Here is a 25,643-nt window from a genome sequence, read left to right on the forward strand (position 1 = left end):
GATAGGTTTTAATTGAAAATTGACTATAATGCTGTGGGTTGTTTTACTTTTACTACAAACCTATTTTGGTTGCCAAGTAACCTCACCTTTTAGCAAGGTATAAACAAATATTTGGGAAAAACCTCAGATTTAGACCTGTGATAAGAGGAAAAGTGACACAATAGTGTATCTCTACTTACTTTTTAATAGTAATTAGGGTTTCAGTATGAGTTCTGGTGGGAAATTATTCCATTTTGGTGACATGTCTCCTGCCTGGTTTATGTGAGGTCCCATCTGCAAGACAGAAATTGCAAATTTTATGCTTCCTTACTATTTTTTCCTACTTTCTCTTTCATGCAAACCCTTCCAGAGCAGTGATGGATGCTGTGAGGAGAACATGAAAAGAATGCTCTGGAAACTTTGGCTGTGTGAGTACCTTTATAAACAAAGCTGGAAAAAAGAAGTTCTAAGCTACAGAATTGCTGTTTGTCAAGTTTCTGAGGGAAAGATCACAGGATCACAGATTTGTGAGGGTTGGAGGGGTTCTCTGGAGATCACCCTGGCCAAGGCAGGGTCACCTAGAGCAGATGAAATAGGAATAGTGTCAAAATATGTTTGGGATGGCTCCAGAAAGGGGCACTCCACACAGAGCTGCTCGCTGCCACCCTCATGGAAAGAAACTCTTCCTCATGCCGAGGAGGAACTTCTGGTTTGGTTCACAGCCATTGCTCCCCGTCCTGTGGCTGGCACCGCTGAGGAGCCTGCCACCATCCCCTGACACCCCTCAGAGACATTTTTATTCATTAATGAGATCCCTCCTCAGTCTTCCCAGATTAACCAGGCCCAGCTCCCGCAGTCTCTCCTCACACGATGATATTTAGATATTTATCGCCTGCCAGCCTCTTGTGAGCAGCATTTTAAGGCCTGTGGCCTCTCCCGCCCTTTCCCGCTCGGCAGCCGGGAGCACTCCCATTTAACGCGGTGTGCAGGCTCTGCCTCTCCCAGCCCTGAGCTTAAACACCATTTGTGGCTTCAGTTTCGTGCCTTTTTGTTCCCATGCGGCTCTTTCTGACTTGTTTTCGGCCTGCAGGGCCGGCGGGGCGGCCGCAATCCCCCCGCCCGCCCTCGCCCTTTGTTCGCTGAGGGGAGGGAGCGCGCGGGAGCGCGGGCGGGAGGCGGGAAGCGCGCGGCCGCCGCCAGCGTAAGGGGCCGAAGGGCGTTGCCCGCGCGGGAGCGCGCACCGCGAGGCTCCCGGCCGCGCGCACCGCCCGCCCTCCCTCCCGGCCGCGCTGGGCGGGTGCCCGGTGGAGGCGGCGGAGCCTCCGGTGAGGCTCGCGGCGGCCGGGGCGGCGGAGCCTCCGGTGAGGGGCGGCGGGCAGCGGCGGGGCCGCGCGGGGCGGCGGGCCGGGGCGGGGTGGGAGCCGAGCCGGGGTTTCCCGGGCGGGCAGCACGGGCGGGGCGGAGGGAGGAGGGGAAGGAGGGAGGTTCGCCGCGCCCAGGCTGCCGCTGCCCGATGGCTGCGGGGAGCTGAGCGGGCTGAGGAGGAGTCGAGACCCAGCGACACCCCCTCCCCCGCGGATCCCTCCTTCCCGCTCGGCTCTGCCGCCTTCCCCGGGACCCGCCGGGCGCATCGCGGGCGGCTCCCCCGCTCCTCCTCCGCCGCCTCCTCCTCCTCCTCCGCCCCCCTTCCCTCCCCAGGCCGGCGGGACGCGGGCAGGACCGCGGGCGGCGGACGGACCGGCCCGGTTCATGAGCAGCGGCCGGGAGGGCAGGTAACCGTGTGAGGGGTGCGGGGAGGGCGGGGGTCCCTCAGAACGCGTTTCCCGCCCGCCGAGCCCCGGCCGGCCCCACCCCGGGGCCATCTTCCCTCGGCTCCCCCTCAGCCCCGCTCCTTCCCCTCCCCCGCGCTTCCTCCTCCTGCCGCACTTCTCCTTTCCCTCTCCTTTCCTCCCTTGTCCTCCCCTTCCGCCGCCGCACCGGGGGCCCCCCGGGCCGCCTCCTCCTCATCGCCCCCGTTCTCGGCGACCCCCGGTATGGCGGGGTTGGAAATAGCCCCCCTCCCCCGCGCTTCCCACCTCCTCGGGGCTCCAGCTTCCCCTAAAAAAGAAGTGTGTTTGTAGCTGGAGGAGGAGGGGAAAAAGGTGGGGGTGGGACTGGTTCCCTCTCGAAGGCTTCCAGGCGAAAAGGGAGGAGACCTCGGATCTTGCGGGGTTCCATTTTTAATTATAATTACGCTGTAGTGGTCCCTGCTAGACGGTTTGGGGGTCTTGTCTTAAGCCACAAAAGGCGAGTTCCAGAGCGATCCAGCCGGCAGAGGGAATATCTGGAGAGAAATTCAAGGGGAAGGAGGAAAAAAAAAAAAAAAAAGGCAATGGTGTGGCTGCTGTAATGGTGGAAAACTGATTAAGAGGAGCCGGGGGTGAGACAAACAGGGTAAGGCTGCTTGCAGCACCCCCGGGCAGCCCAGGGCTCGCAGATGGGGCTCATGCTGGGTGTGCTGGGCGAGGGAGGGGTAGGGAAGGTTTTGTTCTCGTTAGAACCGGAACCGAGCATGGATTCAAACCGCATATTTGTTATATTTATTCCCCCATGTATTACGGTGCTGCATATTTTTGTGTGCCCGTAGCAGCGATAACGAAGATCATGGAGGGTGTTTGCTACAATAGAAAGATGGAGTTTTCTCCTTGGAAATGTTGTTTAAAATGTTGTTTCAATTCCGAGCTCTTTATCGAAAGGATTTCAGCGTTATTTTTTTTGATCCATCCAAGGGATATTGAACGTGTAGGGTTTTTAATCCTACAGCTTTGTAGGGAACGAGGATGTGTAAAGCCTTGCATGTAAATATGAAAGAGATAAAGCGTTTTATTAACCAAAAAATCTTGTCCAGAAGAAAATCAGAATGATGTAGAGGTTGTTGTAAGATGTCAATTTATCATTCCTGAGGATGAACTGAAATTTTAACGAATGTGATATTTCATTATTCCCTAACAAAGTCATGACTGGGACTCGTTTTAAAGCAGGCATCCTTTCTAGGATGTGCCGACTGCCACGTTATTATGTATTGTCTGCACAGGAGGAAATAGGAGGAAAGCACTGTAAATGTAAGGCTTAAGTGATTATTGAAACAGCTTTTGAGAATAGTTGGCTCAACTTAGGGAGGCGATTTAAGACTGAAAAATTAAACGTTTTGCCGCTGTAAGGTATCTGCACCTAATCGTGAGACATTTATCCCATATTTTAAGCTGATCTGGACACGAGGATGTGAATCAAGACAAAATGCTGTCGGTGTGTATGTGAAATACGTGTGAGGAAATGAAGATAATATGTTAATACCTAAATCCGTCCCTAAATGTGATAGATCAGAGTTTATTTCTGTCCCTTGTGCTCGAGGAGGGGAGAAGGAGAAGGGGTGATAATAGTGTAGTTGTTTTGGTGGCTGCAGATTAGCCAGGGTGTCTGTTTGATTTTCTTTCTGCTGTGAATGAATGGATCTCTCTGTGCCTGGGCCCAGTAGCTGCAACAAGATGGCGTTTGCAGCAAGGCAGCTCTCATTTTTCAACTCCTCCTCAGCCCAGCTTTGCCAAACTAGATCTTATTTCGTAATTGTGTTTTAGATTTACTTTCTCATTCTCTTTGCTTTCTTCTCTTCTGGGGTGGGGGGAGGAGGAGCGTTTGGAAGATTTGCTGTGAGAAATCTGTGGGGTTTTTTTTTTTTTCCTTAATTTTTGTGAGCTCCTCCAGATAGGAACTAGGTGGGAGGAGTAAATAGTTTTATTGAAATGTTCACATAGGCTCTTAAGTGAATAAAGGGGTGACACAATTTTCGTTTTTACCTTGCAGTGCCTGCTTAACACCACCAAAATGTCCCTGGCTTTTGTGAAGCCTGTTGCTAAAAAGCAGTTTTTAAAGGCAGAGCACAGGTACACAAAGGCTGCTGGGCCCTGGGTCTCTGCTGCCAGGTGATCTCAGATCAGAGCCTGTGCACACAGGTGTCTTTCTGTGCCACAGGAGGCTCCTGCCTCCTTCAGAACACTCCCGATTTGTGGAGGGTTTCATGCTGACCCAGAATTACTGCCATCCTCTGGATAACTGTTCTTTTAATGGGCACGAATAAGAAAGGCTGGGGGGTGTTAAAACAGCTCTGGGTACTCTGTTTCAAAATAACACTGCAAATTTCTAAAGCCTTTTACGTGTATTTTTTAGTACCTTTTGAGAAAAATGGACTTTTCATTTGTAGCTCCTGTGATATTTCAGTGCCAAACACCTTAACTTCGGTAGCCTAAATAAAATAGCTTGGTTAATATTTGATATACTGGAGTCAGGCTTGAAACAATGCACTTCCCAGCAAGAAAAATAAGAAATGCTTGTTATGTCTCCTGTATTCAAGTGACCTCCAAACCTTTGATATTATCAAACATTTTACTACTGTTTATCTATTACTTAATGTATAATCAGTTGTTTGTTAGTTTATTGGAGTAACCCAGCTGTAGCTCATGCAGAAGGAAGCAGGGAACAGCAGAGCTGATTTTCACTTGATGTTTGCAGGGCTGGTGTTTTTCTTAATTAAAAAAGAGGCTGAAATTAGCTGAGTGCATTTTATTCCTGTGGTGTTTCATGAACATTTTTTTTAAATTAAGAATACTGTCTAATAAACTCTTAGTTCCATTGAAGTTAATGTCCTGTTAAACCTTAAATTACTAAAATTTTTTTGTTATTACTACTTTGGCCCTTTAGTACAGGATCAGAAAGAGCAGAGTGAAGTGAGAATCTGTTTTGGGTAAGATAAATTACATTTATCCTTGTTGAGTCCTTGCAGCTGCTAAGTCAGTACGTAGCAGGCATCCTAGCATGAAATCTTTGACAACATGGTAAATTAAAATTCCACAGGAAATCTTAGCAGAACAGTTTCTTAAATCACCTCTGTGCCTCATGGAAACGTGGAGATGCTGGATTTGGACTTAATGGGAATTCTTGTGTAAGTAATCAGTTAAATTCTCTACAATCAGGGAGTGGATAGAATTTTGTGCAGCATTATTCTTAATATCATCCCAGAAGAAACCTTCCACAGCTATTAAAAATCTTAAAACTTGAACCATTAATTTACTTAGGATAAGAAAACCCTTCAATTTATGCAATTCCAAAGCTCTTTAATTATAGTGGAAATAGATATTGTGTTTGTAGGATGCCTTTTCCTGGAATGAAGCAAGATGTTGGCTGCCCTGTGTAACTTCCTGGTGCTTTGGAGCCTTCCATTTGCTCGTGTGGAAAACAACCAAACTTCTTAAATAGTAACTGAGTTAGGATTTCTCAATCCCTGTGCAACCAGATGCCAATTCATCTGAAACTTTTGTTGTTTTTGTAGATTCCTACCAGGCCTGGAGCTGTGGTTGGGGATGTTCAGCTGGTTTTGTAGTTCCTGCAATAAAAAATGGGAGTTGTTGGCTCTCTGTGAAAGCAGCAGTAGATTTGTCTCCTCCTCTCCGGGCTCAGCTCGTGTTCTAGGCACTGAATTGGATTAAATTCTTACTGTCCATGGATTTTGGCTCTCAGCATTAGTGGATTGGTAATTGATATTCTCAATTTTAATATCCAGTTTTGGCCATATGGCACACCGTATTGTCTCAGCAATTGCATTTAGCACTGCTTTGTGTGAGCAGGGTGAAATGGGAAATGGAAATGGGAAATTGGCCATTCCAGGTGTTGAATTACCCTGAGGTGAGTTGGCCTTGGAGTCTCTAATGCCTGTGGTCATGGCAGAATTTTAGATGGGGTCTTTTTTTATAGCGAATTTTAGATGGGCTCTTTTTTTATACAGAATTTTAGATGGGGTCTTCTTTTATACAGACTTTTAAATGGGGTCTTTTTTTTTTGTACAGAATTTTAGATGGGGTCTTTTTTTTTATACAGAATTTTAGATGGGGTCTTTGTTTTATACAGACTTTTAAATGGGGTCTTTTTAAATACAGAATTTTAAATGGGGTCTTTTTTTTTTACAGAATTTTAGATGGAGTCTTTTTTTTTATACAGAATTTTAGATGGGGTCTTTATAAAAAAAGACCCCATCTAAAATTCTGTATAAAAACCGAATTTTAGATGGGGTGTTTTTTTTATACAGAATTTTAGATGGGGTCTTTTTTTTTATGCAGAATTTTAGATGGGCTCTTTTTTTATCCAGAATTTTAAATGGGCTCTTTTTTTATACAGAATTTTAGGTGGGGTCTTTTTTTTTATACAGAATTTTAAATGGGGTCTTCTTTTATACAAAATTTTAGATGGGGTCTTTTTTCATACAGAATTTTAGATGGGGTCTTTTTTACTACAGAATTTTAAATGGGGTCTTTTTTACTACAGAATTTTACTGGTTATGTGGCAAAAAAAAAAAGATAACCTTGAAAGCAGCTTGCTTGCATTAATGAAATGTTTCTTAAGCATGTGACTGAAGATAAAATGGACATTTTTTGAAGGGAGTCTCTTGGTTGCTTGATGTGCAGACTGAAAATGAAAAGAATACATATTCCATTCAAAATGTTTTTTTTTCTCCCCACTGATAAAGTTGGAAGTAGCATTGGCCAAGGTCATGATAAAAAACAAAAATACCCCCAAGCCCCCATGTTTCTATTTAACATAGAGTCTCCATTTATTGTTTCTTCCCAGGGTGTCCAGTGTGCTGGGGATTCTGTGAGTGTGGATTTGTTTTTCACCAAACAGAAATACATGCAGAATCCATAGATCCTTGAGCCAACTGGTAGTTGAGCAGAACATTAAGAGGTTTTTAAAAGCTTGGAGCTGGCTATGAGCAGTACCTTTACTTGAGATGCCAAAATAATCAATGTAATTTACTCTGCAAAGCTTCCTAGTACCAAATATGGGCACTCCAAGATGGGTTTTTAGGCAGAATATTGCATTTTTATTAAAATAGTAGAGGATTTCTGAGTAGAGAGAAAGGAGATGGTTAGAAATACACACTTAAAAATAATTTTGTGAGCATAAAAATCAGATCTTCTTGGCCTCTTTTTTTTAACAGCTGACCTTCTAAAATGAGTTCTTTGCAATTAATATCTTGTAAGAGTATTCATTTGTATTAACTGCAAATGAATTAATGTATTAATACTTGTTCATACTGCATTTATTGGAGTGATGTGGAATATGATTTGTTAATCTCCTGAAATACAATGGAATATTTTTGGCTGTCTGGAGGGTTTGGGTGTGCTGGTTTCAGGGGGTGATGTTTCCCTTGCCCAGTATATTCTTAGAAATGCAGGAATTTTCTGTCTTGAACCCAGCCAGGGAGTACTGACAATATTCTGGTGCCATCTGGAAGCAGCCAAGATGTGTCTCCTGCTATGAATATCTTACTCTCACTTTTACTGGGGGTGCTGCAATTAGATGCCTACATGGGAATTTTTTTTTTTATGTGTTAGCCAAAAAAATACTTTTTTGGGGGACGTTATGGAAGTGTAATTTGTAAGGAGCCATGGAAATAATAACTTGTAAATTCTCTGCAGGATTTTGAGTCTGAAGTGGAAGAAGATAGAAATATATCTAGGTGTTCCACATTGACCTGGTTATTGGTGTTTGGGCAATGAGGGCTTGAGAAAGCAGTTAAAAAGCAAATGTTGAGATATTGCTGGATTTAAATCTTGTTAAAATCCAATAAAGTAACTCCAGCAGGTTTAAAATTGGAATCCTTTGGAAGGTGTTGCAGACATTTTGAAGACCTGGGAAACATATTCATAAAGGGAACACGGTCATAAATTTTGGATTTATGAATATGTTCCCTTTATCAGATACTCTGTGGTAATTAAAAATTATTGAAAGCAATGTATTTTTGTCATGAAGGGAAGACCTGCAGTTATTTGTGCATTTGATGGGACTGAAGGGTTAAAATTTGATCTGTTTTGGAATCCTGCTAATGGATGAGTGGAAATGAGGCTGAAGGCCTGAGGAAGGTGATCTGAGGGAGCTTAAAGGAGACAAAGCCCTGAGGTGGCTCTGTCATTGAGGCTGAATCTCAGAGTTCTTTTCATAGATCACATTTAGAACTTGATGAGGGAAAAATTAGTAGCATTTAATGCAGTGAAGGCAAAGAGGCTGATTAAAAACCTAGTTGCCATTTTAATGGGAAATGGAATTCATTTCTGTAAGTAGTTTGCCTGAAACTGTTTCATTAAAAATAAGTTTATTAATTGGAGGAGGTAGAATATCAGCTTGTCAAGTCACTGCAATTTCTGAAGGTTTTCTGTTTAGTCTTCTGTTCTATAACATTCTAGATGTTATAAGGATTAATTGAATTGTGTACACTTAAATGTTTTTTTTCTCTGTGTTCTTACCTTGATCTGATGGTTTGCCTACAATTTCATGCCAGTTATGTTTATCATGTTTTTTTTCAGATGAGAATATTTTTGATGTCTTCTTGAAAACTGCAGTAATGCCTGCCAGCACTCCCCAAAAAAAGAAAATATTAATTATCTGTAATTAGATAGATTAGATAATTTTTTGTAGCTTTATGTAACGTGGTCCTATATTCAAAGCTATGTATAGATTTTTGTCACTATTTTAAGCTTGTTCTTTTTTTTTTCCCCAGCAAAGAGGAAAAAAAAAAAAGTAAAACCAAAATACTTCTCTGAAAACTCAGAGTTCCATCCATGCTGTGTGTGAAAGTAGGTTTAGGGAATATTTTATCAGTGCAGATATCAGTGCTGATTTGGCTCATCCTCATTAGAAAATCAAACTGGTTTGGGGATGAGGGAATAAAGGAGGAATTTCAGGGCTGTGTGAGTTTGAGAGAGGCAGCTGTGGGTGTTGGCCTGGCTGACAGGAAGGGATGCCTTGTGTTTGTTACAGTAACCTTCATTACAGCAGCTGAAGGCTCTGTTATTTTCTTTCTTAAAGAAAAAGAGTTTCTGCTGAGCTGTTACAGGTGAGCTGTTCCTTCTGTACATTTTCATTTCTTACTGCATTTCTGGCTTTTTTCCTGCCTTGGGTTGGGTGTAGGGAACCATCTTAAAAGTCCTCTCAGGCACACGTGCTCTGTGTTTGTCCTGCCATTTCAGGGTTTCCTAAAACCTGTCAATAAATAGAGGTTATCTAAAATTACTTGCAGAACCATGAATTATTTGACAAGCTGAGTGGGTTTTGTTGTATTTTTGTGAAACATTAAAATTTCCAACACTGATCTGACAGAAAAATCTTCAATTGTGAGCCTCAAAATTGGAGTTTAACTTGAATTGATACAGAAATACACATGGCCAGTGTTAGTGGGGTGTTCTTTACTGGAAGGGCTTTCTCGCTGGCACATCTGTGCTAACGTGGGATATTTTCCCAGATTTCTTTTCCTGAGGGTGGCTGGGCAGGATGTTGAGCTTACAGATGTTGTTGGAGATCTCATGTCCTGTCCAGCTGTGCAAGCTTGGGGTGCTGCTGCCCTTCTGTAATCTGTGGAGAACTGGAGAAATTCAATCTCTTACATCACACAAACCACTTTGTATTCAGTCCAACTGTTTGGAGTTCTGTAGGTATTTGAGAGATTTACCACAACAAATGAGGGGTGGGAGGTGGGTCAAAGCTCCAAGGTTAAAGCCATGCAGAAGATGGTGGAAATTTGCCTTTTTTTGTTGATGCAGAGATCTTAAAAGTCAATGCTTGGTTATCTTCAGTAGTAAAATTTGTAAGGCCAGGCAGAAATGTTCACTCTGTCAACAGCACTGATCACAAGTCCTTGAACTTACTTCTTAGCTTGAAATATGTGCAATACTGATATTTTCTAGTAAGATCTTGGTGGTGAAAGCCAGTGCAGAAAATCTGGTTTAGTCATATGTGTGAAGTTCTGTCGTGTTTAACTTGATTTAAATTACATTGGAGCTGATGCATGTTGGTTAACACCAAGTGCTTCAAGGTATGTGTTGAATGTAGCAATGCTTGAATCTCAAAATAAAAAAGTAAACTTAGGTTTCAATATGTAAAATCTAAAAAAACATAGTTATAACTGCATAAGACAAAACTTATTTACTGGAAACAAAATGTACACAAAAGTGACACAACAGAGCTGAACAGAGCAGGCCTACACTGCCTCATGGAAATCTGTTCATGGTCCTCTTGCATTTTATCATTTTGCTTCCCAAAACTCTGAGGGGTTTTGTTGTTTTTCACAAATATGTTGGGAAGTTGGTGTGGTAATTTTCTCTGTTTGTCTAGAAAAACAAAGTGAATGTGATAGTCTGCTGAAATGTTGAAAGGAGCTGATCTGTACTGGTTGAGGAGCTTTGCTGAGCAGATGTTTGATATTCCTGTGGCACATTCCCTGCACGGCAGCTCTGGAGTCAGGCTCTGTGTGTAACCAAGGTGGTGCCTGGACAAGGATCAGGGCAGGCTCCTGATGCTCCTGGCACTGCAGTTGTGCTGCATTCCCCAGAGCTGCATTTCTCTGCAGCTGGCAGAGGTTATCTGCCCACTGCCTGCAGACTCACTGGGCAGTTCCTTGCTGGCAATGCTGGGGAGTACTCACAGAAAATAAAACTGAGCAGGAACCATTTATTAATGAATTTAAGTTTTGACAAAGTAGTTGGGTCTTCAGAAGGTGCCTGAGGTGCTGGGGAAGTGGTTTCTGTATGTGGAAACTCAAATATCATGGACACCTTGGACACTGAAATCAAATTGGTTGGTTTGACTTCCAATTCTTCCTTTCTTCTCCTAACCATGGGCAGCAGATGAGTTTCAGGAAGTTCTGAAGTTCAGCATTGCAGGAAGTGCTGTGGTTTATCCTGAGTGCCTCTGGGGTGGGGGAGCTTGAGCAGGGCTGGCTCAGGCACAGAGGTTCTGGGTGGGAGCAACCTGTGCTCATCCAGAGGGGAGGCGGGGAGAACCTCAGCAGCTCCAGAAAAGCACCCAGGGCTCATCCAGGGGGGCTGAATGTCAGAGCAGAACCTCAGCAGCTCCAGAAAAGCACCCAGGGCTCATCCAGGGGGGCTGAATGTCAGAGCAGAACCTCAGCAGCTCCAGAAAAGCACCCAGGGCTCATCCAGGGGGGCTGAATGTCAGAGCAGAACCTCAGCAGCTCCAGAAAAGCACCCAGGGCTCGTCCAGGGGGGCTGAATGTCAGAGCAGAACCTCAGCAGCTCCAGAAAAGCACCCAGGGCTCATCCAGGGGGGCTGAATGTCAGAGCAGAACCTCAGCAGCTCCAGGGCTCAACCACCCAACCTGGCTGCTGCTTTGGCACTTTGCAGGTTGGTTTTTTTTTCCCATTAAATAGGTGGGATTGTCTTCTGGTGTTTTCAGTTTTGTGGTTCTCAGTTAATTCCCTGGTGTTACCTACTTTTTTTCCTATTTATCATATTTTCCTCTGTATTTTGATCACCTAACAAGATAGATACCATCTCCAGGAATACAACTGATATTTAAGGATTAACAGCAGAAGTTTTCAGAGAGTTAAAGCAGATCCCTTGGGGAGAGGAGTGTCCAAGGGTGAATTGAGTATTTCCTGCTGTACCTTTGTGCTTTCTGCTGTGATCCTGGCCCTGGGCTGTGCTCTCCTATCAGCACTGCTGCCTTGTGTGTTCCCAAACTGCACTTCTCAGTCTGATGCATTCAAGGTCTCCTGTGTTACTCCACTTTTCAGGCTCAGCCTTGCTTTTCTTGTTCTCCTGTACCTTATTTTGTACAAACAGTTCGTAGCAAAATGCAGCAATTGGGAGAAATCAATGAGCATAAATCATTGCTCTCCAAACTAATGGAGCTGCTTGCACACTGATTAAAGATGGGGCATGTTGATTTTGGAGCTGGAGAAGGAAGTATTGCTCAGACTGTTTTGGGTGAAAAGATGTGAGAAATGCCATATTTTAATCTCTGCTGAGTATCTTTTATCTGCTATATGTATATAATATATTTTGTTGATTTTTAAGGCCCACTGAAATGCTGCTTCTCTTCAGACTGTGCTGGGAAGCAGCTGTTTCTCATGGTATAGCTGAACCTGTTCTAACAGTGCTCTGTTAATCTCTTACTGAAGATCACTGTGCTGTTTGAACACTAAATTCTTATTTCAGTGCATTGAATGTATTCTGGTTTTTAGCTAGGGCTTGGATGAAGATCTTTTCCATGGTTGTAAAGAATGAATATTTTGCTTTTAGCTGATCTCTGAGGCTTTGTACAGTCTGTGTAGCAGAGGCACAAAGGAGCAGATGGTTTGTTCCAATGTCTGAACTCCCCTGTTTTTGTTGGGGCAGATGTGGCAGCAGCTGTGGTGAGGAGGTAGTTATCAACTCACGTCCAGCCTGCCTCCAAGATGGGCTCACTTTTGTTGCTTCTCTTGCACTTTTCTCCTTATTATTTTTACTTCATAAAAGCTTAATACAGTGAGAGCTTGCTTGCTTTCTCTGAGTGCTTCTAAGGCAGAGCAGGAGGAAGAATCCCTGGATCCTGAAGTGCTCTCTCAGGATTTGATGCTGACAGCAAAAAGCATTTTGGGTGCAGCTCTTGATCCGTTTGGAGGAGCACAATTGAGGTTTGGTAGAACATGGACTGCCTTGCTGCTCCTGGAAACACAATGTGGTTCTCATTAGTGCCCCTCATTATTGTCTGAGGGCCTGGTGCACTGAGACATGGCAGCCTGGGAGCTGCTCAGCACATCAGGGAAATGCTGTTCAGAGGCAAAGCTGGCCATAAAGGATCTCTTTAGATCTGGAAATGTCTCCCTCAGATCAAGAGTAGAGATATGTCAATTTGATTCACCCTTCATCCTTGTTTTTAAATGGATTTACTTGCAAGGATGTAAAAGCAGGGTGGCTGAGCGTGGCTTTCTGGAAGTTGGTTGTGTTTTTTAAAAGGGTGTAGACAGGAAGCAGTTGATTCTCCCTTGACTCAGTTGACTCTTTATTAGCTGGCACATGCAGAACAAAATGGATGATTCAGCTCCTGTTGATAAAATAGCAGAGCTGAAATGTATGGAAATACCAAATACAATAATGGGGATTTCTGCTGATTTCCTGTGCTTATGCAGGCACAGAGTGTTACTGGTTTATTTTTTGTTTTAGTATTTTTCATGTCTATTCCACAATATTTGTTTGTGGGGTATTTTGGTGTTGTAAATAAGTGATCACACAACCCATTTCCTGCTCTAATGTAATAAATATTGTAGTGAAGATCTCAATGTACCTGCTGATGTCACTGATGGCAATATCTGAACCAGCCCATGATTTTTAACAAGGTGAAGATCATTCCAAGCCAGATGTGTTGGCAAGCAGAGCTGAGAGAAATCCCATCCAGGCTTTTGGAACCCACTTGTTCCCTTACACTTTAATCCCTGCCAGGGCAGCTGATCCACTTGATGGATTTCATTGTAATCTTCAGCATTTTGGGAGCAGGAGGTGCCTCTGCCACGTTTTGCATCTCCCCATTCATTTATTGTGATTTGCCTGGGGATTCAGTGCAGTGTGATCCATGCTGGGCTCTCCTCAGCCCCTCCTGGGAAATATTTGGGGAGACTTGAGCAGAACATCATCCTGCTAGAGAAATCCATCAATCTTTGGGAGGACTTCTGAGCATTTCTAAATCACACAAAAGGAACTGAAGGCTACTTGAAAATTGGCTTACCCAGAAGTGACTTTTAAAAGACAATATTTGGATACTTAAGGGGAATTCTCAAGAATTACATTTCTTAATAGGATTGCAATTTACTATAAGCATGTTCTTAAAGTGTGGATTAAAAACTTGGTTTGATACCTGAATAAACATGGTTTTTATGCTGACTTCCATTAAAAAGAAACAACTCTATGAATTTAGGCATGTAAAATGTTTTTATTTGCTGTGTAATGGTTCTGTCACCCTGGGACACTGAACTCCTCCTCCAGCTGTGTGCTTCCATTTCTGGCTTCTAGCAGAAAATGTTCTGTATATAGCCTGGATTGTGACCTACCCCAAACCTATAGATCCAGCTGATAGACATGAGAAATCACACATTATATCAAAAGATAATACCCTGATCCCGTGGCATTGCTTGGTAATATCACAGGAATATTGCAGTCTTACTTTGGTTATTAATTATTCAAGCAGGACTGCAATATTCCTGTGCTGCATGTGCTCTGCCCTGCTTAGGTAAACACAGATTCTGGTGCCTTTGCAAATGAAGTGAAAGCAGCAGCAAAAAGTGGAGGTTCATGATGAAAGAGCTGAAGGAAGCAGTGAGAAATGGCAGCTGAAGGAAGAAACAACTGTTCAGGTACTGTGAGGCTCTGCAGATAGAAGCATCTAGTAATAAATGCTTAGTCATTTCTCTGTTGGTTAATTAATAGTAATTTATTCTCCTTCAGAGCTGCATGTGTTTTGTTTGTCAGTCTGAAGGGAGATGTCTGGGAGTGTGTGACAGCAAAATTGGCTTTGGATAAAGGGATACTTCAGGAAGTGACAATTTTCAGTGACTTTTTTTTGATAAATGTAGCTAGAAATTGATACATAAGCAGAAATTGATGCCTAAGCAGATTTTAAGTTTTTACTCTGGTTTTGGGGTTTTTACATTCTTTTTAAATGGTAAGATCAGGAAAGAAGACAGTAAAAACATCTCTGAATAGTTGGATAAAATTGAGGTTTTCTGTAAATGTGTTGCTCTTCAGAAGGCCTAACTGCATAGAGATAAATTTGAATAAAATCTAGAATATTGGTTTATTGTGATTCAATAAATACAACTTTGTTGAAAACTGACACTAAATACCAGTAATGTTTGTTCTTAAAATAAGTTAACTTTCCATGCCTGCTTCTTATCAGGAAGTGTAAAAATGCTCTAAAAGGGGAATTTCTTTGAGAGGAAGACAGAAGAGATGTAGTTAGGAAATGTTTGGGCTTGGGTCACTAAAGTACCAGGAGTTATTAATATTAGTGAACTACTTCAAAGATCTCTTAAGACCCTTCTTTTTAAAAAGTGCTATTTTAAGCATTTGCCTTTAGGCCTCTGTTAAACTTGTAATATCAGTTATTTTAGTTTTTTACAGAAATTCTGTGCTGTACCTAGAATATTAAAATGATTTTTTTTTTTTAATAATGCACATGGCTTCCAGATGCATTTAGGAAGGATTAATGAAATGACCTGTTAGAGTCCAGCTTTTTATGCTTAAATATTACATCAGGATGATTCTTTTTTTAAATGTAGGTCATGGGATTAGCATCAGGAAATGTGAGTATGTGGCAGCATGGGGTTGTGGCTGCCATGCAGGCAGCTGGAATTGGTGCAGGAGGGGACACTGAGCCCACCAGAGCTGCTCATTGCATTTATTGTTGTGTGCTTGGCAGGCTGCTGTTTAGAGAAGGAGCTAAACTATCCAAAAAGTTGATTTTCAAGTCAACAGAGGAGTGATGGCTCCTTGGAAAATGGAGCCTTGCAAGCAGAGCTGATGGATTCTGCATAATTTGCATTTTGGTGCCTTTCAGGAGGTGTTGTGTTGTGTTGCTGGTGGTAACAACCTCTGGCATATTGGGGGATTTAAACACTGAAGTTGAACTTCTGTGGTGAATTATTCATATTCTGGAGCAGTTTTGGAGGAGGCAGAAATGCCCCGTTCCTCTGAGACAGTGCTTGCAATCTGGGACTTGGAATGTGGAAGTGCCTTGCTGAATTTGCAAAACTTGGGTTTTGCAAGGTTTAATTTTCTGAAATAAAAGGTTAATTTTAATTTTTTAATTTTTTGTTTGTTTGTTTGTTTTTATGTTTTTTGGTGGTTGTTTTTTTTCTGAATAGCAGCAGCTATTTATGGTGGATGGGTTTGTTCTGGCTTTTTTGTTGTTTTTGTGTTACTATTTGGTTTGTTCTGGGTTTTTTGTTATTTTTGTGGGGGTTTGCATTCTGAAGTGCCAGATTAAAGCAGTGAGGCACTTGAGGATTGCCTCAGTGCCTCACTGAGGGCAGTTTGGTGCATTGGAGGCTGCTCCATGTGGGTCTGTTCTGCCTGGTTTTTCCTGCTGCTTTGTGTCAATGAGGTTACAGGATGAAGGAACTTGGCCAGAACTTTGCCAGCACCCTAGAACTGACCTTTATTCTTTAACCAACAATTTTCCTGTGTTCTATGCAAAAACGAGAAATTTTTTATTCCTAATGTGGTCTTAGATGCATCAAGCTGAGCAGAAAAAGTGCCCAAGTTTCTTCAGGAAGAAAACATTCCTGGAGTTCTTAACAAAACACAAAAGCTCAATCTCTCAGCACAGTGACTCCAGAAATGCAACCTGTCCTTCCCTATTGGGCTATAGGTAACAGTGAAGCACTGATGAAATCAGGTTGTTGAGTTGCAGCTATTTTTAACTTGTGTAATTATCATTTTAGTCACACACTCCATTGAAAATGGAAATTTGTGAGCACTCCAGCCAGCCAACGTGGCTGCTGCAAGATGAGCATTAACACTGATGGACCTGATGCTTGTTTTGTGTGTACTTCCCACTAATATATGGAAAAATGTCTACTGAGCACAGCAACTGCTTCAGCTGGGAACTTGGCAATTCTTCAGCACCAGAAGCAGCCAAACCTCCCACAGAAACACTCAGCTGTGCTGGCCTTGCACCACACAAGTGCTTCAGGAAGTTTTCAAGGAGTTGTACAATCTCCTGTTGTCCCTAGCAGGGTGAGCTCTTTGGCAAACCTGTTTTAGGAAGGTCCTGCTTGATTTTCAGATTTGGTGAGCTGGGAAATTACAGACGTGGCAGATGGTTCCCAGAAAGGAGACTTCAAATAAGTGTATTTAGATTTAGGAATTTGGAATTATTAATTTATACTTCTCTAGGTTGGACTTCAAAGCTGCTTTTGGAGGAGGGGACAGCAAAGATTTGGATTTCTGGGCTCCAGCTCTGCACTCCCCAAGGAAATTCTGATCTGGAATTACCTAATTCTTGGAGGGGCACATGGAGATCCTGAAACATCCTTTGAGCTTCCAGCTGTCTGCTAGAGCACTTAATGTTTTTAGTTGTCATGAAACTGAAGATGGGAATTTTGGGGAGTTTTTTGTATCCAGAACAATCTTGAAAATTGAAATTTGAGACTTAATTACGTTGGAATTTCAGGATGCTGGCAGTGCTTTGGCAAGGTGCTGTAATAATCTCTTGAGCATCTAGCTGCTGTTCTGTGATAATAATCAGCCATGCAGACTGTAAGGAATGATTTTAATAAACCAACTTGCAGTTGCTGTTTCACAGCCATTATCTCTGCCTCAGAGGTGATATATTGCAGTGCTGGTGCTGCTGGGTACCTGTGCAGGAGTTCCTGAATTAGGAACTGCCTGGCTCCCTCCAGCCATCTCTGCTGGCTCAGGGGGCAGAGCAGCACAGCAGCTTCACTCCAAATTGCTGCTTTATCTTAATAGTGATACTGGGGTTTGCTAGTTGGTTTTTGGGTCGTTTGAGGGGGTTTTTTTGGTTTTTTCTTCCCCTCCAGCACAGTTGTTTTTGAGTGCCTTGATTAAAACAACCCTATGTGCCACTCTTGCAGGAGGATGTGTTCTGCAAGACATTTTTAAGATCCATGTGGTGTAATGGTTATGAAAGTCTGTTTTTATGGTGTTGGTTGAGATCCACGTTAAGCTGTGTGTATGCATTGATTGCATCCCCCATGAACACATCTCCCACCTTCTCCACCTTCCTACAGCAGGGACAACTGCTGGGGGTCCTGGGCAAACCCATCCCAGGGTTTGAGGCAGATCCTCAGAATCTTCTCTGATTCCTGGCCCCACATCCCTGTGCATGAATTGCTGGTGTGTTTTAAACACAAGGATGCCTTTGCACAGTTCAGATATTCAGCCTTGGCATGGAGTCAATGTGTGTGGAAAGCAGTCTTGAGAAGGTTGGGATTACATCCAGAATATTTGGGGTTTAAATCCTTCATTGAATCCATAGGTCAAGAGAAAAATGTGTTTATGGCTCTGGAGAGGGTACAGTGTGTGTGTTTAATCTGCTTAGGAAGTTGCTCCATTTTGGAGGGTTATTCACATTTCCTATGTTGTTAAAACATTTCAAAATGCCTTCCATACTCTTCCAAGTCCTTTTTGTTCCTTTTCCTCCCTGCTTTCCCCAGCCTCATGAAAAAAGTTGGTGTCTTCTGCAGAAATCATCTTCATATGTAAACTTGTACCTGGAGTTGAGATGACCTGGGTTGGTGAGGGGCTTGGAGCACAAACCCTGTGAGAACAACTGAGGGAGCTGGGGGTGTTTATCTGGAGAACAGGAGACTCAGGGGTGACCTTATCCATCTTATAATTCCTGAAAAAGGTGCTGTGCTCAGCTGGGGCTGGGCTCTTTCTCCAGGAACTGACAGAACCAGAGGACACAGCCTCAAGCTGCACCAAGGGAAATTCAGGTTGGATATTGGCAAGGAGATTTTTACAGAAAGGGGATAAAGGTTTCTACAGAAAGGTGATAAAGTTCTGGAATGGCTGCCCAGGGAGGTGCTGCAGTCCCCATCCCTGGGTGTGTTTAACAAAGCCTGGATGTGGCACTGGGTGCCAGGGTTGAGTTGAGGGGTTGGGACTGGGTTGGACTCACTGATCTTGAAGGTCTCTTCCAACCTGGGGATTCTGAGAATTTGGTGGAATTCTGTGAATTTGGGAGAATTTTGGGAATTCCCAGGAACCGGGGAGGTGCTGGAGTTGCCATCCCTGAGTACCAGGGTTTAGTTTAGGAGTTGGGTCTGGGTTGGACTCAATGATCTTTAAGGTCTCTTGCAACCTGGGGATTCTGTGAATTCTCTGACATTTCAGGCGGAGTTGTCAGCTCGGAGTGACTGCTTCAGTGCCTGTAAAGAACAAAGGATACTGGGCTAGCAGCAGTCAGTGAGGGCAGCTTTACCCAGAAATGAAGAAGTTTGTGACCTGTGGAGTTCCTTTACTCGTTTTCAGCCCCAATGGCTGTGCTGGTTGTTCTCTTGCAGCAGGAGGCTGTGGCCATGTGGGGACACTGGGAGCACCAGCCCTGTGTGGGGCTGGCTCTCCTCCAGCGGCCTTGGTGTGATGGTTTAACCACTTGAACCGTGCTCCCAGTGTTCTGTGGAACTTGTTGTTCTCTGGTGTTTGTGAAAGCCCAGTTTTGGTGTCAGGGAGCTGCAGCTCTGGGCTCAGCAGGCCTGCCAGGGCAGCTCCTCACAAGGACTCTGCTGAGCACTGCTGTGGTGCAGGGAGTGAGCTGGCCTCTCATTTTCATGTCGCTTTTACCAGGCTACATTTTAGCTAAAAATGGAAGCTTGTGGCAATGCAGATCTTTTTTTCATGAGTAGCTTGTCTGCTTTTGTCCTTAAATGAGCTCCATCTTTAAGGTAGAATTGAAAATATCTCTGTTGCCAGGACTGCGTTCTGCGAGCATCCAGCAGAAACTTTAACCCTTTGAAAAATAAACTCAACTTTTGGGGAAAAGTTTGCTGTTATGCTTCCTTCCTCTTCTTTCAGGCTGGTTAAAGTGGCTTTTTTTTGTTGTTTTGTTTTTGTATTTCTTTTTTGCAGAAGGCAAATGAAATCTGCAGCACCTCTCCTGCATTAATGAGGGTGCAGCAGAGGACAGTAATGGTGTGTGTGCTTTGCCCTTTGCTGTCGTGTATTCTGTGTGCTCTTAGAGCACCAGCATAAATTTACTTGTTTACATTTCAGGTAATTCTTTCAGAATTTCATTATCTCTGTAGTGGGGGCAATTTTTTTTTCCTCTCAAGACTTCTGGAAGTTGGCTGGAGTTGCTCCATTTTCAGAATTTAAAATGGTCATGTCATGGTTTTGTGTCTGGGAGTGGAGTTTGGCCTCTAAGCGTGAGTTACTGTTCATGTCCCAAAGTGTGTTGTTCTGGCAGTAACAAACAAAACTGCTTACTCTGTGATGGTTTCATAATCACAGCATTAAAATGTTTATCTATAAATGAGCTTGGGTGAGGATGATCCATACCCTAAGTAGCTTAACCTCCATACCAGACACTGGAGTGGTTTGTAAATTCTCCAGCTTGTAGTGAACTGTAAAATCAGAAACGTGCATTTTGTGTGGGATTTCAGTTAAGTGTGTGGGGTTTTAGGCTGATTTTCTGATTTAAGGTCATTTTGCTTCAGTACCTTCTTGCTTTGTGCCCAGAATAATCTCACCTGTACTGATGGAGCAGCTTTGAACGCTGAGGGGTCCCCTGGCATCACCCCAGCTCTGTCTGGGTGACAGAGCCAGGTCCAGGTGTTGGGATGTAGAAGTGCTTGTCAGTGTTTCACATCTTGGGCTGAACTCAAATATTGCTTTGTGCTACCTGGAGAAAAAACTGTTCCAAAACTTCTTACATTTCCCCTTGCTGCACAGGCAGTTTGTTAAAGCAGAGCAGTCCAGCCTGTGAGAGTTCCTGAATGTGTCAATTCTCGCTGTACTTTGTGATACCATTAGTGATTAAAGTTGTAACTCTTGCAGAGAATGGTGTGCTCTCACTGAGCTCATTAGTAGGAGGTTTATGTAACTTCTTCTGATAAAATAGATATCATGATATTTAGCTGTGCTTACAAGGCAAAGGGAGCTCAGGGACAGGATTGAGCAGAAATAATTCCAGTGTGTTGAAAATGCTGATTTGGGGAGGGGGCACTTTGTAGCAGTGAAAATTGTGTGACTGATACTGTATCTTCTTGTAATCCTTAAATTCTCTAACTTCTCGGACTTCTCTGTCACTGGGGCAGGAAAATGATCTCAGCATTGCAAGAGTTTTATGGGAAAAGAAGGTCAAAATGAGCTGCTTGACACAAAGTCATCTTTTGGTTGTGTTGCAGTAAATAAACCTGTGCCCATTTCCTTCATGCTCGAGTTAGCTCACAGAAATATCTGCACTTTGATAGTTTAATTTCTGTTAGATTTATTGAGAAATCAGTGCTCTTTTGTGGTAATTACATTAATTGTGGTTTTGGTGTCTTTTTTTTTTCCAGAATTTACATGTTTGACAGCAGAAGTTGGCTTTCTACTGTAGTGAGAGAAAATGTAAGTAGAGAAAAAAGATTTTTTTTTTTCATACTCCCTGAGAAAAATCCTATTTTTAAAAAGTGGTTAATTCAGATTTTTGGCTGTTCATCTATGCAAACCTAAAGTTAGTTTTTTCTCCTTTAGCATGTGTATTCTTGTGTCAACAGGAAGGATTTAAAATGGCCAGGAAAGCTGCTAAATAATAGATGTTAGTGCCTGCCTGTGTCAGAGAGGGAGCTGGCAAAGCACAGGGAGAGCACAGCTGAAACTGTTTCATCTCAGTGGGGCAGGGAGCTGTAATAAATAAAATGATGAGAATAGTCATTCTCTCATGAATGAAAAATTACTTCTCCACCATGTTTGACAAAAGAAGGCCAAATTTCTTTTGAGCAAAGTGGTTCTTGTCAGAATGTTCTTTTCAATGTGTCAGTGTTATTTAAACAGAACCTAACAGTTCCAGAGTTTATATTCTGTGTAATTGTAATTATTACTGTTGTTCTTGGAGCAGTAAAATCTTCATTACCTTTGAGACTTTAGCTTGAATGTCTGTGAGGAACATTTGCTAATTGGGCAAGTATTTGCAGAGTTAAATCTGATATTTTCAATTACTGGATATTTATTGGTTTTCTAAAGGCAGGCAGCAGGTTTTGTTCCTCTGCCCATATCTCCCTCTGGATCCAGGGGGACCTTGAATTTTATCTTCAGTTTTAGTTCATATGAGTGACAGAGACAACACCTCAAATTTGTTCCTCAAGCAATTCTGATCTCACTGCATTTCCCACAGCATAAAAGAGAACCAATCTCTGCTCCTGCAAACAAAAAGAACTCAGCTTTTAAAATAGATATCATAGAAAATTAATTAAAATAGATATCATAGAAATGTCACAGATATCATGGTATTTAACTCTGCTTAGAAAGCAAATGGAGCTCAGGGACTGCATTTTTTTTCTTCAATTTTACTTCATATAAATGTGAGTGAACACCTCAAATTTGTTCCACCAGCAGTTCTGATCTGACTGCATTTCCCACAGAATAAAAGAGAACCAAGGAATCCCTCCCTGCTCCTGCAAACAAAAAGAACCCTCAGCTTTTCAACGATATCCTAGAAAATTAATTAAAATATATAGCATAGAAATATCATAGAAGTAGATATCATGGTATTTAACTGTGTTTAGAAGGCAAATGGAGCTCAGGGACTGAATTTTTTCTTCAATTTTAGCTCATATAAATGAGAGTGGCCACCTCAAATTTGGTCCACCAGTAATTCTGATCTGACTGCATTTCCCACAGAGTAAAAGAGAACCAAGGAATCCCTCCCTGCTCCTGCAAACAAAAAGAACCCTCAGCTTTCCAAAGGCAGTGATGTCAGCTCACTGTAACTAACAGAGTTGTGGGTAATTCCTTTGTCATTGTGAACATGTCCAAGCTGCTGTGCCTGTTGCTAATAGGATTTGTGCTATCTGCTAGATTAGCACAGCTTCATTTAATCAGATGTCCTGCTCTGGGACTGTCTGCTGGCCATGCTGGCAGCTCCTTGTTAGGTTTGGGCTCTGATTTTGGAAATATTTTGCTTTTCATCCATGTTGGAGTGATGGGTGTTGGCAGGAAAGAGGTTGAGGGAAGAAATGTCAGCCAGGCTGTTCGTGGCAGAAAGGGGATTTTTGCTAAACCTCCTTAGAAAGTTTCTGTGCTTGAGTAAAATATGAACAATTTAGATTGAAACCCTCTGTGTTACCAGACTTTGCATCCACAGTGGCTTGGTGGGATTGTGTTAGGCTGTGCTAAAAATACCTTGTGGCAAGCAAAGTTTGACCAGCAAGGGATAGAAATTCAAAATACTTGACTTAATGATAGCTGTGATTTCAAATGTGGGGTTTTTTCTTTTATTTCTAGAGATTATTTTCAGGACAGAGAGAGGGTGGAATACCCATCCTTTTTTCTTTTTTAATAGGAATGGTGTAAGAAAATTAAATAAACTTATAGTAATTATTGCTTCATTGCTGTTACCAGCAGAGGAATTTCAGAGAGGAATAACATTTAACAATGTTTGGATGAGTTGTATCCAGCTCTCAAGCATCAGACTAGAAATAAATGTGAGGGTGTTAATGATACCTTGGTTTTAATAACTGGATTTAATTGGATTAACACTTGGAGCTGTGGAAAGGACACTGGAGTTGTTACAGTGAAATGAGTGGAGTTGAGTTCTTTTCTGCCACTGTTTTCTGAGCAGTGAGTGAATAATTCTTATTCTTTAAATAAAAATGAGTCCACTGGGATGCTGAGTGTATGTCCATTTGCAGGAAGCACATGGAAGCTCTGTAAGGCTTCCTGCAGCTGAAAAATTCAGTGCAAAGCTGTTGGGGACACATCTGACTGGACATCCATCCTTTTATACATGAATACAGCTCATTTGAGAGAAAAGCAAACCTTGAGCTGTTTCTTGGTCCTTTTGACTCAGCTGAATTGTGAAGTTTTGTTGTGTATAGAAAGTAACGAATCAGGCAAAGTCAGATGATTTTCCTGTGTGGGAAACAGAGGAACAAAGTGACTTTTCCATGGGTACCTTGTGAGAAATGAGGGATTTGGGTCACCTGGAGGAGGGGGACAGGGAATGCCCTGGGGTGCACAGGTTGTTGCCCAGCAAGAGAATTACCCACAAGGTGCTCTGCTCAACAGGATTAGGGCAAATAAGCTTAGAGCACAGACACTTAAGCACTTCAGCCCTGGGAAGGTCTTGAGGGGGTTGGAGAAAGTGAATTTTATTCCTGAGGAGCTGCCTGCAGGGACACACTGACATAGGCCAGGCAAAGTGAGGTAAGCAGGGGTTTGGCTCCTATTTCTGCACAACTGTGGGGGAATTTGGGGAAAAGGAGTGTGGAACTTGAGTGACTTTTTTCCTTGATTTAGAAATGCAGTAACTTCTTTGAAAATTCCAGAAATAGGATCAGCATCCTCATCAAACTTACAGATTCTTCTAGAAACCTTGTGTAAAACAGGGTTAAATGCCTTTAGAACATGCCAAGAAATAAAAATCTATTCCATGATACTCAATTGTGCTTGTTTGTGCTGAGCAGAGGCTGTTCAATATATGGCCCATGTCTATAATATAAATAAATCTGTATAAAATTTCCCATCTATCAAGAGTGAGAATGGATAAAAGCATTTTCCCCCATACATTCTTCTGACCTCACCTGATCCCATTAAAGATACTTTTTAAAATACAATACTAGTAAGCTCTGATTTACAGCATAGCTAAAAGGGACATGGGAGGCTGGAACCTTTTTTTCCTCCCACAGATCTTATACTTCTACCATAAATTCAATTGTCTAAAACTCGGTATAAAAGAAATAGTGGAACAGCCAAGCTGGTTTGCTGTTTGTCCCATAAATTTTACAGTTTGCTTCAGAGAACTCCTATATTTTAAAGCCCTTGGCTGCTGCAGGGTTGTCATTTCCTGAGTGAGTTCAGTCCTGTTGGCAGGAATTAGCACTTCCTGTTGATGTTGAAACAACAAAGACTACAAAGAGAATGTGGAAATGTGCTTTAAACAATTCCTATGGATGCTGACAGAAAGGCAGCTCAGTTTGGAGTTGCTTGGGATGCACAGGGGCTACGTTGGAATCCTCAGGGTGGATCTATCTTCAAGATGGGAAAATGAACTTTCTTAATGTGACTTTCTTCCTATGATAAGGGTTCATCTCCCTGTTCCATGCAAAGCTTTGTTTCATTTAAATGCCAGAGAATTCTCTCTCACAGTGCACAAATTCTGCAGAAAGAAATGGGTGCTATTTTAAGGAGAGATATCTGCTCTGACTGACGTGAGATTATTCCTCCTATTGTAGTTTTAAATAAAGCTGCATGTAAAATATGTAAAATCTTCCCTGTGGATCCTTGTACCTGCAGCTGGAATTTTTGGTGTCCTGAGTCTTTATTGCAGTCTCATCAGTGAGTTGCTGTGACCTTGGGCAGAGCACCAAAGTTTTGGAATTTCTTGCTCTGAAATAGGAATGATAGCATCTCTAAATTCTTTGTCTGGAGTTGTCAGTATTTGCTTAGTGGGAAATGATGTTACATATTAACTCAGAGAATGGCAGAGCTAGAAATGAAGAAGCTGAAAGATCTGAAAAATCACAGTTTATTCTAAATTAACCCCTTTGTGACAAGAGCAGTGCATTAATGTTTCACCAGGTGTGACATGGTCCAAATTCTAACAGATATCCAGCCCAGAGTGTTTGTCTGAGATGTAAAATGAACAAAACATCTTGAGAAAACAAAAGAGCGTTCCAAGGAAAGCAGGATAATGAAATACTCAGGATGGGTTTTGTCTTAGCTGGATTTGGGCTGAGCTGACCAAGCAATCCTCAGGGGGCTTAGAGATGACCCTGGGAGCAGCAGGGAGAGGAACAAACCCAGTTTCAAATGAAGGGAAAGGGCCTTGGAGTTGTGTGAGTGGAGTTTGGGAGAGAAGCCAACTAAAATTCCTTTTCTCAGATACTGTGGGTTTCAGAGAAGAGGAAAAAATGGTAAATGATGCTGTGACAAGATCTGGCATCTGTTCCTAGAGGTTTTCAGTTTGGAATAACTACTGTGGAGAGAGCTGCAGCCTAAGTCTGGCTATGGGGGATAGAAATATTTAGGGAATATTGAAGTCTAAACTTAGAAATATTTAGGGAATATTGAAGCCTAAACTATTTTGAAGCTTCTTTTAACAGTGATGTTTGTTCTACTACTCTAATTTACCTTGACAG

At 42.5% G+C, this 25,643-nt stretch overlaps 1 protein-coding gene across 5 annotated transcripts in view; it reads left to right on the forward strand.

The window, feature by feature from the left end:
• Positions 1-1,294: 1,294 nt before the first annotated feature.
• The window catches only part of GNB1 (G protein subunit beta 1), a 39,334-nt gene continuing 14,985 nt past the window's right edge, over positions 1,295-25,643 (forward strand). For 2 of the 5 annotated variants that reach the window (XM_054291946.1, XM_054291947.1), the window contains exons 1-2: positions 1,446-1,751; positions 20,862-20,913. The gene's annotated coding sequence lies outside the window, so the exon portion shown is untranslated. Of the gene's footprint in view, positions 1,341-1,444; positions 1,752-2,340; positions 2,413-20,861; positions 20,914-25,643 lie in introns of those variants that run through there. The other 3 variants (XM_054291949.1, XM_054291950.1, XM_054291948.1) reach the window with 3 other exon arrangements.

The sequence above is a fragment of the Melozone crissalis genome, unplaced genomic scaffold (assembly GCF_028551555.1).
Source record: "Melozone crissalis strain CALT ecotype California unplaced genomic scaffold, PUWL_Pcris_2 ptg000107l_1, whole genome shotgun sequence".
Classification (NCBI taxonomy): Eukaryota; Metazoa; Chordata; class Aves; order Passeriformes; family Passerellidae; genus Melozone; species Melozone crissalis.